Source organism: Ochotona princeps, chromosome 1, assembly GCF_030435755.1.
Source record: "Ochotona princeps isolate mOchPri1 chromosome 1, mOchPri1.hap1, whole genome shotgun sequence".
In the NCBI taxonomy this organism is placed as follows: Eukaryota; Metazoa; Chordata; class Mammalia; order Lagomorpha; family Ochotonidae; genus Ochotona; species Ochotona princeps.
In genome coordinates this window covers 89917649-89933393 of record NC_080832.1, presented here as the reverse complement: position 1 = coordinate 89933393, position 15745 = coordinate 89917649, and the positions used below count along the sequence as shown (strand labels likewise).

General features: G+C 36.4%; 1 protein-coding gene across 1 annotated transcript in view; it reads right to left on the bottom strand.

The window, feature by feature from the left end:
• Positions 1-15745, bottom strand: part of LOC131481299 (protein eyes shut homolog) — a 1058324-nt gene that overhangs the window by 878443 nt on the left and 164136 nt on the right. The window lies entirely within an intron of this gene.

Genomic DNA, 15745 nt, shown 5'->3' with positions numbered 1-15745 from the left:
ATAGTTGAAAAAATGCTCAAGTGCATATTTGCGCTAAATGTGGTTTTAGTAAAGGGTTGAAAATAGATATTGTGGATGCAACTACAGCTGTAATAGACCAGATAAAATTCATTAATGTGGTGGATAGCCACCATTCATTAAGGTGCATGTTCAGTGTTTCGAGATTCAGGAGTTAATATTTCAGTCAAAGCTTTTGATAACAATTGATATTTCCAATCAGCAGAAAATATGTTCCTTTCTTCACCTGTTTCATTGTGTGACTTTTGAATCTTTTTGAAAATACCTGAAGATATGCCTAGGAAAAATATTTTAATCCTGGGGCTGATGTGGTGAAACACTAGGGTAAGCCACTAAATGTGATACTGGTATCCCATATGGTCACTGGTTTGAGTCTTGGCTACTCTACTCTCAATTCAGCTCCTTGCTTGTGTTCCTAGAAAAAGCAGCAGAAGAAAGCAGAAGATGACTCCAGTGTTTGGGTTCTCAAAGCATGACACCTCTGCGTGAAAGTCCAGGATCATGGCTTCTGCCTGGTCCAGCTGAAATCCTTACAACCACTCAGGGATCAATCCAGCAGCTGCAAGTTTCATCTCTTTTCTTTGTCTCTCTGTAACTCTGCCTTTCAAACAAATAAACAAATATTTGAAAAATATTCTGATGAGTATATATTGAGTCCATTTATTGGATTTTGTGCAATGTATCCACAGATACATGGAATGTGTGTATGTTTTTAAACATCCAAGGAAAAAGGAATGCTAACTATCCTGGTTTGATCATAAATTGAATACATACATATCAAATTATCATACTGTGTACCATAAGGGGCACAATTAATATAAAGCATAAATATTTTCATGTTTTCAATTTCAATTTAAAATTTATAATTGTATTTTTCTCACATTTTACATGACAGCTTATAAAAACATACTGTGGAAGAAGCAAAATTTCAAATCTTATAAAGTGTTGGGAGGGAAAAACCAAGGAAGAAATAAAATTTTTGCACTGATGAAAAAAAAATTTCATGTTTTCATTACTCAAGGGGGTAAACACATAACTTGAGCCCTTTCTATTTAACAGACTTTTCAGAATACGAAGTTTTTTTTTTTTTTTTTTAATATAGGTCCAGTGATGAAAGACAGGTCTCTGGAACTGGCTTTTCTTACATAAATCATAACTTTATAACATATGTGCTTGCCTCACACCCTGGCAGCCACCATTCTCCTCTCTATTTCTATGGATTTGACTATTTTTGTTAATTCATGTAAATGTAACCATGCACCTGCAATTCACTTCTTTCTCTAGCACGAAGCTCCATACGACAACAAGCCGACTTTTGAGTATTTGCCCAAATTATCTTAAATCTGAACTTATGAGATAAATCTGCACTCTTATCTTCATTATAACGTTATTCACAATAGTTCAGGTGTAAAATCAGCTTAAAAGTCTACTAATTAATGAACGCATAATTGTATGTATGAGGGTACTACAAAAAAATTTACGAACCATTTGTAATACAAAAGAGCTGGATTGATTTTAAAATGTTTTTTTTCTTTACACAAAACTAAGCTCACTTTTCAACTCCTTTTTTTAACAAACTTTTAAGTTTCCTCTAAATACAACTGAATACTATTGAGCATTTTTAAAAGAACGTTCAAATGCTGTATTCTTTTTTTTTTATTTAAAGATTTATTTATTTTCATTACAAAGTCAGATATACAGAGAGGAGGAGAGACAGAGAGGAAGATCTTCCGTCCGATGATTCACTCCCCAAGTGAGCCGCAACGGCCTGTGCGCTGATCCTAAGCCGGGAACCCGGAATCTCCTCCAGGTCTCTCATGAGGGTGCAGGGTCCCAAAGCATTGGGCCATCCTCGACTGCTTTCCCAGGCCACAAGCAGGGAGCTGGATGGGAAGTGGAGCTGCCTGGATTAGAACCGGCACCCATATGGAATCCTGGGGCGTTCAAGGCGAGGACTTTAGCCGCTAGGCCACGCCGCCGGGCCCTCAAATGCTGTATTCTTTGCCGTAGGTAAACCAAATAATCAATGCTGATTAGTATGATATTCTGAACAGATAGCCCAGAACAGCAAATTGAGATACAGCCTTCTGATTTTGATCTACATACACAGATAAACACATTTTCAAATCCACGTACACCTCACAATGGTGTTTTAGTCAGTCAGTGGTGAACCACATACGTGACACCAGTTCCATATGATTGTAATGGGACTGAGAAATCCCAGTTGCTTAGTGATGTCATAATTCTTATGATATCAAAGTGAAATCCATTACTCACACATGTGTGGTAGTCATTGTAGAAACAAATCTACTATGCTGGCAGACACAGAAGAATTTTTTTTCCATTTTGATAATTGTAATTTTAACAAATGTATAAATTGTACTTTATATTGAACCTTATAAAGGACTATGCTACTTATTCGTGTGTTTGCTATACTTTTTAACGTTAAGGTTAATTCCTAGTAAACATATGAAAAGTTATACTATAAAACAGCATGCAATTGGGCCCGGCGTGATAGCATAATGACTAAAGTCCTCGCCTTGCATGCCTGGAATCCCATATGGGCGCCAGTTCTAATCCTGGCAGCCCTGCTTCCCATCCAGCTCCCTGCTTGTGGCCTGGGAAAGCAGTTGAAGACGGCCCAAAGCTTTGCGACCCTGCATCCATGTGGGAGACCCAGAAGGAGTTCCTGGCTCCTGGATTTGGATTGGCTCTGTTCCAACCATTGCAGTTGTTTGGGGAGTGAATCATTGGATGGAAGATCTTCCTCTCTGTCTTTCCTCCTGTCTGTATATCTGTCTTTCCAATAAAAATAAATAAATCTTAAAAAAAGCATGCAACTCTTCTTCTGCTTAGGATTCATAGTCATAATGAACACGCCTCCTGATTTCATCAAGGAGCTATGTGGACTGTTTTGCACTTACCACATAGTTTGTGTAAGTGTGGTCTATGATCAGGAGCAGACCAGGCTGAATCAGTCCGTATCACCCACTGGCAAATCCGATCACCAGATCAGAGTGTGGGATGAGCCGGGTTTGGTTGCGACAAAACCAGTACACATTATGGAATGCCAGGGCGTGGTTGCCTGTACTGGATATGAATGCAGCACCCAACCAGCACACATGAGATCCAGGAAGGAAGGGAGGGGCAGAACTGGCGGGGGGATTAAGGGGCTGGTTCCCTCGCCGGACAGCTACTCCCAATGGAGAGCGTGGGCTGGGATAGAGACAGACTAGACTATGCAAGGCTACAACACCTGTGCGCTGCATGTGGACTAGATCAGGGAAAAGCCAGGCTGGGCTGATTATTCCTGCTGGTGCAAGCATAAATTAGAGTGGGTGAGGGATGTTTGGGCATAGCCGCAGAAGCTGGCACTGGGGACTAATTCTGTCAAGTCAAAATCACAGAACCACCTAAAGAGTGCATAAACCGGGACAGAGAGACCTGGGAGGGAAAAAGTGGGTTCCCCCTTCTTGGGTCACTATTCCCGTGGGAGGGCATGAAGACTGGGACGGGGGCTGGGATGGCTAGATAGAGAGGCACTCAACAGCACCCGTGAGGGCTGGATGGTTGAGTTGGTTAGATAGAACTAAGCTTTAATACCCATTGACACGTACAAGAGCCAAATGGGATGGGGGAAAGACTGGTCTTCTGCTACACATACTGGCAAACCAGGGTAGGGGGCGGGCCTGGTGGGGGTTATTGTGGGTCGCCCCGACTAGGCTGCAGCTCCCACTGGTTTGTGTGAGGGCCGAGTACGTGCTGGGCAGAACCAGACTGGACTGCAACACCCATTGGTTCCAGTGCAACTCGGGACTGAAAACAGAACCAACCCAGCAATTGCAACCACCAGCTGATCGTGGTGATGGACTGTGCCGGGCCCTGTGCTTGCTAGAGCATACAAGAAACTAGTCTGGGAATACCTCAAAGCTTCTTTGGAGATCTCCCTAATCGAACTGCTGGACTCAGAACTCTAATCAAGAAAAGACAGAAGACAGAGCAGATCAATCATTCATCTCAGCTATATGTTGGCAGCGATATATGGGGCAAACGGAGACTTTAGGATGGACCATATCAATCAGTGGACGACCTCATCGAGCGAAACTGGCAGCGATTCATAACCGGAGAACTATTAACACCACTCGAGCACATATCTCAGAGCATGCCCCACATCCGGGACTCGGGGTGGGCGGGAAACCGGGTGGGGCTTCCCCCTCAATATCCCCCTTTACCTCAGATATAAGATGGAAACAATGTGGACATAATAGTATTACCCACTTCCCTATCCCCCTGAACCTTTTTTTTTTTTTTTTCTTTTCTTTTTCTTTCTTTAACTGTAATTAACTATGTAAAGATTGTCAACAACACAATAAAATAGATTATAAAAAAAAAAAAAATAAAAAAAAAAAAAAAAAAAAAAAAAAAGTGTGGTCTATGATGGCTCCATTAAAAAATGCCTGACAGTGCAGTGACCAGAGCATATTCTTGTCATTAAATAATCCAAGTTGCACACACAAAGCCCCATGGTATTTGCCACTGTACTTTGCAAAGTTTTATTTTGGGGAAAGAAGAATAAGTTTTATTGTATTTGTAAAGCATGCAGGCTATGAAATTTAACTTTTTTTAGAAGAAATATTATCAGTGGACTAGCAAGCAGGATGGATAAGGATACTGAAGGGAAAGTAAGAGAAAGATTGTCATTGTTGGTGGGGGCATACATACGGTTGTTCTGTAGTAGTTTATGTTCTATTTTAAAACAATATAAGCCACATCACCATGGAAAATATGATTTCTAGAACTCCTATCGGAATGCTTCTTGTGTTCGCATTCTCAGGACCAAAGATCTGAACTTCTTAGTGAATAATCTCTGCATCTAAGCTACCATCAAGCTCTGACAATGAACTCACAGGGGATTATGTAAAAATGGATGAAGTACCTGAAAGCATCAAAGAAGCATTTTCATTGTTCTTGACTGCACACAATCTTGAATATTTTCATGAACTTTGGTTTTCAGGTAAACTGCTACCTGAAGAAAAATACCTCACTAGATAACTATAATGTAATTTTATATTAGACTCCTTTTGGTTCTGTGAAATTAAATGGTGTTGTACTTGCACACACACACAGATTTGTGTGTGTGTCTAGAATTGCTTGTCTAGGATTGCTGATAGTGAAGATTTAGAATTCTTTCAGTGAGTGTCACTATGGAACCATAGCAATCTACAGAAATGCAACAAGATGGTTTTGAGAATGTTGATGCTCTTTGAAGTAACTACTGATTTGAGGTATACTCCTGATCTGTGCTGAAATTAAACTGATTTAAAATGTCTACATAAAATAAACAAAAGACAGGAAAAACAAATATGCATACTGGTGGATGGCATTGTATCAGTACTAAAACAAGACAAAGAAAACACTTCAGACCATCTATTCCACATTCAATTCACAGTATTCATTGATTCTCTACTGCATAACGGAAGATCTGTGTATATATGGGAGCAAATATCAAACAAGTCTATTCAATTTCAAAATTTATATGGAGTACTGGGATGAACCACTCTATGAGTTATAGTAGTTTACTGATGAAGAGTCATGAATAGACAATGAAGGAAAAACAGCAGAGTGGTGGCCTTCCTACAAGTTTCACTTTCAAGGAGAGATTAGTAATGTGCTTCTGAAAGCCTATTAAGCAAAAATAATGTGACATGTTCCTGCAGGTATAGGTGATATATAAATTTTGGCACATTACATGCTTGTGAACATTAATTTTGAATCTTGGAAGCAGCAGCCATTGTTAGAGGTTAATTGACCACTTATAAAGAAATTTAGAACTACCTCAAAGTTATCTGATAAGAGATTGAGTTTCTGGTTATTAAAACAGCAAGGGAATACTTCTGCTTCCTCCAGTGTCCCCGAGAAATGGCAGATTCACAGAGGGAAACAGTAGCCTAATGCATGCACTCTGCTTTCTTTTAAATATTATATTTATATTATATTTATTCCTTGAATGACAGAATGGCAGGGGGAGAGATAAAAAGAGAAAAAGCATGGGAGTTCAACTCTTGGCTAAGCCTCCTGATTCTAGCTTCTTGTTACTGTAAATTATAATTAGGTTTCTACCACTCACTTGGGAGACCTGATGATGTTTGTAACTTTCAAGTTCAGCTCTTGTGCAGGTTCAGTCATTACAGGCATTTGGGAGAATGAACCAGAGGTTGTGCAAATGTCTCTTATTTTGTCTTTACTGCTATCTCAGTTTCTTTGATTCTCAAAAAAAAAAACAATGAATTTCAAAATATTAATGGACATATTAAACAGCTTCATAGTGCCAGAAATTGTTCGCATCCCTAGTCTTCCACATGAATCTTTAACAAGCCACAGATTCTTGAGATCTCTAAATCCAGCAATGCAAGCTATTCACTTTGTGAACAAGCCAGATGGCATTTAAACTTCAAAAAAGGAGTCTTTTTTTAGTACTCATGCTTTCTCCAATTATCAGACACTCAAAAGCAGACTAAGTAAAGTACTATTTCACATATTATAATAATTTTATGAATACACCAAGGATATATACTATAAAATATACACATTAAAATGTATACTTAACTTATTCAATATAAGCATATAAAATAGCATATAAGACATATTAGAGATCTGCTACTCTGTCTCTGCTCCTGTTTAAATCAACAAATCAGCAGGATGGGCAGTTCTTTGCCTGTGTTTAACTGTTGAGCTCCCAGTGAGCTCCCCTTCCCACCTAGCTGCTGGTGGAGCTCTGGCCACTGGTGGAGGTCTGATCACCACTCTCTGAGTGCCAGTGGAGTATGTGGTCACTGCAACATCACACTGTTGTCTCTGCTGCTTTCCCATGTCTGTCGGTCTCCAGTTGCCCTTCTACCTTTGGTTTGTACTCTCCCATTTACTGAAATATGTCCTTTCTGCTTCAACATTGCTAATGATTCTCTGTTTAAACATGTCATTACCCTATTCTGCCATCTTGATTTTCTCTACAGAATACATACTTTAAAAGATGGTTTTTTATTTGTTGGCAAGTGACTAATGAAGAGAAGACAGAGAGATTCTGAGATTAACTCGACAGTTATATGTGTGTTAGGATAAAACCAGGAGACAGAAACTCCATGCACCTCTCCCACATGAGTACCAGGGATCCAAGTATTTGGGCCATTTTTCTGCTATCAACCGAGGCATTTAGCAGGAAGCTGCACTGTAAGTGGAGTAACTGGAGCCTGAAGTGGAACTTTAATATGGAATTTTGGTGGAGCAAGACTATAGATTTGCAAACCATGTTTACATAAATGAAAATATTATAAACAAATAAATTATAAAATAACAAAAGAATTTATAGATACCCAATTAAAAAGACATATTGAAATAAGGATTTAATCAACCCAAATGAAAAACAAAAAAAGAAAGCATATAATGAGAGCTGTTACCCATGCAGTTCCCTGCAACAAAAAAAACTGGTTTGAATGTTCATTGTGGCAGTTTCTTTTGTATCATGGAAATGAAAAGGATTTCAGCTAACATTCAAACGAAATGATAGAATTATGTTTGGCAGGACATCAAGGTTCTCTTCCCACTATGGCTAGAGACAATGACTAACATACAGAAGTTCAGGACATTTTTGCATTTGAATCTATATTTGCAGTGAAAATGTTCACTATTGAGTATGTATTGTATTCCCACACTAAAGCAACAGCACAATCTGATAATTTTACATTGAAAATCTCTCTCAGTTCTTATTTTTGCTCTTCATTTTGCCATTTCTGTAGGACTCATGTTCCCCTCATCTGGATCATGGTAGTAAACAATAGTTTACCTCCTGAACCAGATAATCAATTCCCAAAGTTTATGCTTTCGAAAATATGAACTTTTCCAGTTAAATTCTTAATTTACAAGTCTTTAAAGAACATTCTCTCTCATTGTTTATAGGATTAACTGCATTAATCCACTAAGCATATTTCATGTCTCCTTAGGGTTTGATTATTTCACACTTCACTGACATTCTATTTTTTCATATCTGTATTTTATTTATTTACATAACAATGAAAATGTTTTCCATTATTCCTTTATTGAAGCTTTAAATACTTGCTGTTAGTTGCTTTATACACTGAAACATTTACTTATAAGTTTTCACAATACAATGTAAGCCAATTTATTGAAGCAATTTTTACAATTCATCTAGTATACATTTTTTGTTCCTCCCAAATAAAATGGCATGTGATGTGCCACATTGAGGAGTCTCAATGATGCTGTTAAACATACGTTGAAAATATGAAATGTGATATTTCACCATTGTCAATACCTATAATGTTATGACACATAAGTAGCAGCAGGTTGTACTGTGACTATTGTACTATGGAAATGATATGGGGGAAAATTGGGGATCAGGGAGAATGGTGAAAAAGAAGAGGAGGAAAGGGGAACCCCCATATCTGCAAAATTGTGTCATGAAAAATAATGAGAAAGACAAAAATTAGAATAAGAATTAGTAATGTTTCATTATTGAATAAAGCCTTAATTTAAAATATTTATGTAGACAGAGAAGAGAAAATATGATGTAAATATCAGTGTGTTATTCTGAAGATACAATAAACATACATATAGCTTTCATAAATATATAACAAGATTTGCATATAATAGGCACATTACTTTATGAAATCATTTCTAATTTACTTATAACACCTAATAAAATGCAAATGTGATGAAAATAATAGTTATACTACATTATTTGTAGAACAGCATAAGAAAAAAGTCTGAATAGATACAGGGAAAAATGCAGTTTTCCCCCAAATATTTTCAAATCACCATAGGTTGAATATGTGAATTAGGAGCCAATGAAAAAAAGGGCTGAGTGTACATGAATGCAGACAGATCGAATGGCTTGCTGTGTCTGAGCCACTAGGGGATTTTATAATAATGTTCCCCATCTCCTTTTGCATTTTCTCTTCACATACACATAAAAATATAAACATAACAAAAATACATTGATATTCCAGTTTAAACTGCTTATGAAATAATTCCTTTATTTCCAAAAATCTCATTATTAGGTTCATAGTTCTCATAAACCAAAAATATCTTCAAGACACTTGGAAAAAATTATTGTATACAGAGAAATAAAAATATGCTTATAAATTCGGAAGGCAAGAATTTTCTGCTCCATATATTGATCTACAAACACTATCACTGCAAATGTACAGATGCCTGACCTGTGGAGATACATTAATTCCACTGACAATAAGAAGTAAGAATACTTTTTTTTTCTTTCCTCCCTATCCATTCCTTTGATAAAAAGGTACTATCAACCCAGACTGCAGAATGTGACATTAAAATTTAATTCTTTACAATCAGGCAGTCAGAGAGCAAATTTTGACACTGATTTTTTTGTGGAAATGTTAGAATTTTCTGAAAACTCTTTTAAACAATTGCAATATACTGGTTGTGTTATACAGGCCCAGAAAACATCTATCCATTTAATAATTTTCTATATCTAAATATAGTCATCTAAATAAATAAAAGTATAATTGAACAGATTATTCTATGTTTCTTTTAGAATCAGCTTTAAAGGTTTAAAATTTAACCTTCCCCCCATTTTGTCATTTAGATGCTCAGCAAATTGTTTGCATTATGGGTAACTAAATTATTCTTTAATTTGACACATTAATAATAGAAAGTATAATAATGTGTCATTATTTGTATTGGATGTTCTCCAATCTTTTTCACCCACATAGTAAAAACAAGCAATAATGTTGATATAATCTATTTTTTCAATGTGGATATCAATGGAATATACTTAAAACTGGAATAAAAAGTCATGAGCACAGGCTGTATTTTTGAAAACAATAAAGGATGTGAACCTGAGAATTTGAATCTACAACTACAAATGTCAGATTACCCTGTATTAACAGAAATGCGCTTCATGTACATTAAACTATTCAGTACTCAAAGTCACTATTTCCTTCTATATTGTATGGATGAAAGAAATCCCTGTAAAGGTGGGATGTTTATTGCATTAGATTCTAAATAATTCTATGATTGATTTATTTCTTTAAAACCCTGGGGAATATCTCCTTACTTTGAGAAAGGCTTTCACCTCCAGAAAATATTAGAATATTTATTTTTTTTAAATTAAAGTCATGATTTAAGAACCAATTTCTAGCTGAAGGACATAATTAGTTGCACATTTTCCTACAAATGCAGCCAATACATTTTAATTTTCCCACAGGACATGCATTTAAGTATCACAGATAACTTAACCTAACATACTTTTGAGGAAAAAGAAATGTTACAATACATTATTCTCCGTTGATAATTCAAACACAGATGAAAAGTTTTATAATTTTAAGAATAGCCACATTACGTGTACTGGAAAATGCATGTTTTAGCTTACTTAAGGAAAATCCTACACAGATCATAAAGGGAGCATAATGCCTTAAATCCAAAGTTATTGGCTTATAATTTATTGTATAACCTTGTATGCATAAAAACAAAAAAAAACCCTGCTGAAATTGCTATATATTCTGGGTTACGGTGACTTCTACCTACATTGATTAATTGAGTATTCTATAGCAATTTAGTCACAATATGTTCTATTAAAACTTGATGACTAAAATATACATCTAAATTATTATATAACTATTAATAATAGCATAGTATATGTAAAATGAAAAGAGGTTCATCTAAATTTGCTTCATTATATGTCCTGAAGTACTGGGTTAAGTAATACAGATGCTATCCAGGCAGAGGCAAAGCAAACCAAGCCTCAACCAATAATACCAGCATCTCATATGGACACTGGTTCAAATCCTGGCTGCTCCAATTCTGATCCAGTTCATTGCTAATAACCTGGGAAAGCATCAGAGAACGGCCCAAATCCTTGGGCCTCTGTGGCCAAGTGGGAAACCAAGGAGATGCACCTGGTTCCCAGTTTTGGATTGGCTCAGCTCTGGCCATTGAGGCAATTTCGGGAGGGAATCAGCAGATGGGAGATCTCTCTCTTTGTCTCTCCTTCTCTTTCTATAAGCCTGCATTTCAAATAAAAACATAAAATGAACCTTAAAAAATAATAAAGATAATGTCCATTAAGTAGGCCTTTGAAAGCATGGATGGAGAATCCGCAGCCTTTCAAAAACTCCAAAATCATTTGTTTTGGCCCTGCTAAGGTAATTACAAGTAGGAACTAAAATTCAATAAATGTATAGCAGGTTAATTTTAAAATTGGCAATTGTTTTTCTCTGAAAATATTATAAATATCCAAATGGTTCTTGGCAGAAAAACAGGTTCCCACGGAATATGGGCATTACTTGTTTTCCTATCATTTGTGATGCCTTATATAATAAAATACTATAATATATATTACTCAATCCTAGACTACTGCATGGTCATTGTCATATTTTTGAAAACATAATTTTTATGCAATGAAAAGTCTCCTGACTTTTTTCTGCAAAATAGAGTATATTCCAAGTTAATGAAACTGATTAACTTTCAGTAAAAGTGATCGATAGTTATTAATGCATATTATAGATTCAGTATCCTGATCATCGTTAAATTCACCACCTTTTTTATGCCTTCTCTTCTGATTTTTCTTCCAAAAGCATGTTTGTCTAATGAAATAGCAACTCTCCTTTCTCAACTAGGATGGGGGGATTTCAGTGAAGGTCAGTTTCATTACGTATTTCATGTAGCAATATGTTATGGTTGTTAAGACACTCTTAAAATGTCTATAGCAGGAAATATAAAAGGGGAAATAATCATAATTAATTTTACCCGTCTTTTAACACGATGCAATTTTGTGTCAACTATGGTCAGATTGGGGTAATAAACATAAGAAGGTTTATGTGAATAAGAATAGCAAATTTCAGAAACATTTAAAACTACGGAAGAAATAAATTTTCACATTCTAGAAACAAATCAATATACAAACAAAACTCATACTTTTATAACTCAGTACATTTTAAATCTATGCTTGCTTATTTTCATCTATGTAAAAGGCATTGTGGCAGAGAAAGAGGTTGAACAAGGCAGAGGGAGATGCTTTCTAGCCACTGATTCACTCCCTACCTACTTGGAACAACCAGGGATGTGAGAGGCTGAAGTCGGAAATCTGGAACTCTATGTACTTCTTCCCATATTGGTGACAGAGATCAAGTACTTGAGCCATCATTTGTGCCTTCCAGGACTCATTAGCAGGAACAGCCTGAAGCTGGGTAAGAAGCACAGGAACTTGGACGGCAATACTCAGGTGAGATAGTCAAGCACCCCAAGTGGTGGCTGAATGTGCTATGCCACAATGCCGACCCTTCAGTGCTTTGCTTTTCACTATTTTCTGTTTTTCACAATTTACATGGTGTCAGAGAATAAAGTTTTGTATAAAAATTTTACTTATTTCTCCAGTCCTTTGCTGTGTGAAGCCAATTTAAGTTTTATTATAATTTCAACATGATTTTTATGGTTTAATAAAACTTGAAGCATTAAAATGTTATTAAAGTGCTACACATGATAGTAATGCTTACAGGCTCTGAAGCAGCTGTTATTAAACTGACCAAAGTTGTTAATGCATTTGAATTTGTCCCAGGATATGAAGTAAAATCAAATGTTTGACTGCATCTAGAATACGTTTATCTACCCATGTTTTTTCTCTCCTTACCAGACACAATTACTTTGTACATTATATTGATATGTATACGTATTTTTTTTACTTTCATTTTTAGTAACTTTTCCACTAACAATGACTTATGTTTACCAACTTCTATCTGTGCCAATACTAGGTTACTAGAGAAAATCTTAATGGCCTTCAGAATTAAAATTCAGAAAGTTAATGTTGCAGGGTGCAAGAGAGACTATGCCAGACACAAGTATAGGATGTCAGGAGTCTTTATTGCCCAAGCTTGGCGACAGCAGCTCCTGCTACACTTCAGGAACCACTGTGCTGCATGGCAGAAGTCAGGGGGTTTTAAGCTCTCACTCTCCAATTGGTTTGAAAGGTGCACAGTACAATGCTTTCTCTTGCAGTACAAAACTTCTGATTAACTTTAGTAACTGGAAGCAGGAAAGGGGGGCGGGAGAAACTGAGGGCTTCCCGCTAAAGATGGAATTAACATTTCATCACTGTTAGGTTCCGCCTTTAGGAACTCTTTTGAAAGCACACAATTAGAAATATCCCCCAGATATACAAATTACCCTAATCAATAATGTAAAAAATCACCAAAAATAAAGATAATCAATAATTTTTTTTAAAAAGTACACAATTAGAAATATGAAGAACACTAACATCTTCACTGACTCACTTAAGGGGTGGGGGATATAGCCACATTCCATCTGCCCACTGGGTCTTTGTTTTGTTTTGTTTTGTTTTGTTTTTGCTTTTCTTTCTTTCTACTTTTTTTTTGTTGTTATATTTTTATTTTTGAATTTTGTGGTACAGTTTCGTATAGACTGGGACCCCCACCTCTGCAAACTCCCACCCCCTGACAGATTTTCCCCATGTTGCTACAAGAGTATAGTGCTTCATAGGGAGTCATAATTCTATCTGTCTCAGTTATTTAAGTGTGCCCCAACATTGCTGGTACAGACAATGTCAGACAGTGCAGCATCCCATTGTCTACACATGTCCAACAGTTTCACTGGGAGTCCATCTTTTGTTTGGAAGCAGGGATACATGTTGCATTGTACTCCTACATCCCATTGTTAAGAGGTGCTGGCTATCACTGGCTGCATCCCATAGCATTAAAAAGAAACATTAACTTGATTTTACAACTGAAACCAAACCTCTAAAATGTAAACTCATAGTCCAGGCATATGCCCTTCCCCAAGCCCCAGGTGTCATTGTTTGTTTCCCTTGGCACAGGGAGTCCTTGCAGGCCTTGATCAAAGCAATTCATTGGCTTAAGGGAGTGATTCTCCAGAATTCATTTGATTATGTAATAGATAAAAACCTTAACAGCAAGCATTGGTCTTGAAGAAAATCCTGTAAATACACTCAAACACTCCTCCCAATACTCCCCCACCCCCCAACTGTGAGATGGGGTCCATCAGACCATCCTAAATTCCCTAAAAATCACAGCATCACTGACCAACCAGGAACCTTGCATGTAAGCTCCTCTCAACCCCAATTTTCCATCCATAAGAACCTTCACCTGACTACTCAGGGAACCCGGGAATTAAACAAGCTGCCTAGCTCCTTGTTCTGTGTATTAAAGTAAAGACCTACTTTCTTCTACCACCCTGAAGTCAATGATCAGCATTCTGTGCTAATCATGTGAAAGGACCCAGTTTGGGGCTCCTACAATAATACATCCAACCACGTTGGGGTGTTGTTTGGCAAAACAGCTAGTCATGAAATCAACAATTACACTGTTATCTGCACAAAAAAGGTATTTGCAATTATTTTAAATAATAGGTATATTCTATGAATGGTACAGACATTGAAAATCTTATCAATTATCAACTACTGCTTTTGCTACTTCAAAAACTTAAATATTACAAGAGTTTATGGAACTATATCATATGATAGATAAATAAATACATAAATGACTTTATATATAAAAACATTTATCAACCAAAAAAACCCAAAGATAACAAGCACAACACTCTTCTAAATATAAATACGAAGATGTATATGTGTGTGTTTATATATCCGTGCTTGATAAAGTGTAATAAGTGAAACAGTTAAATATATCTTCACAATAGGACACTAGATTCTCTATATTTGTTTATACTTACAATGTCATGACACACTTCAATAGCAGAATGTTAGACTTGTAACTGTACAGAGCTACACTACTGAGAGAATATGGGAGGAAATGGTCGGAGAAAATGAGTTTGTAGAAACGGCAGGGAAAGGGGGGAGCCTCTATACCTACATACTGCTTCATGGAAATTTTTTTTAAAAAGAACATAATAAATTTAAAACATACATAATATGTGTCAGAGTAATGTATAAGTATTATCTTCTTAGGACAGTTTCCAGTATCTAGTTTATCCAAAATTGGCATCTGAGTGTGACTTACTAGATATGCACCAAACAAAATAATAATTGCATAGCCAAGATCAAAATAAGTGAATGGACAAAACACCTCCTGGTTATTGAAGACATTATGGTACTTAATACAAATATAAAAGAAAATTTATCAATATGTTAAAGAGAAATAACAGATTAAACTATGAAAATGAATAATGGAAAATTTTTAGCATGAAACAACTGAGACCAATTCTGAACTTCCATGAAAGGGGACATGAGGGTGATGTCATTCTTTAGTCATTCTAAAGTCATTCTTCAGTATTCCAATCTCCGCATGGGCATGAGTTACTATCTTAGCCACTCCCCTTTTGCCAAGGCTCCTTGTTAATGCTCATGGGAGACTGGCAGATGATGGCCCAAGTGCGGTACCCCTGACACTCACTTGGGAAACTGGTAAAGATCTTGTTCATCAGACCATTTGAAGAGCGAACCATACAATGGAGGGTTGATGTCTCCTCACTCCCTCTCTTTGACTGTCTCTCTTTCTCCCTAACTCCAGCCTTCCAAAGATAAATTAATGGAAATATCCCAAAATTTTTAATGAAAAATAGAAATAGTGGAACTAGTCTTTGACATAAGGCTTATTGAAATCTATGCATAGTTGTTGAAAATAATATACGTTTTCCATGAATTTCTTGAAGACCACTCATATACGTAGATCTCAAAACATTTTTGTATCAAAATAAG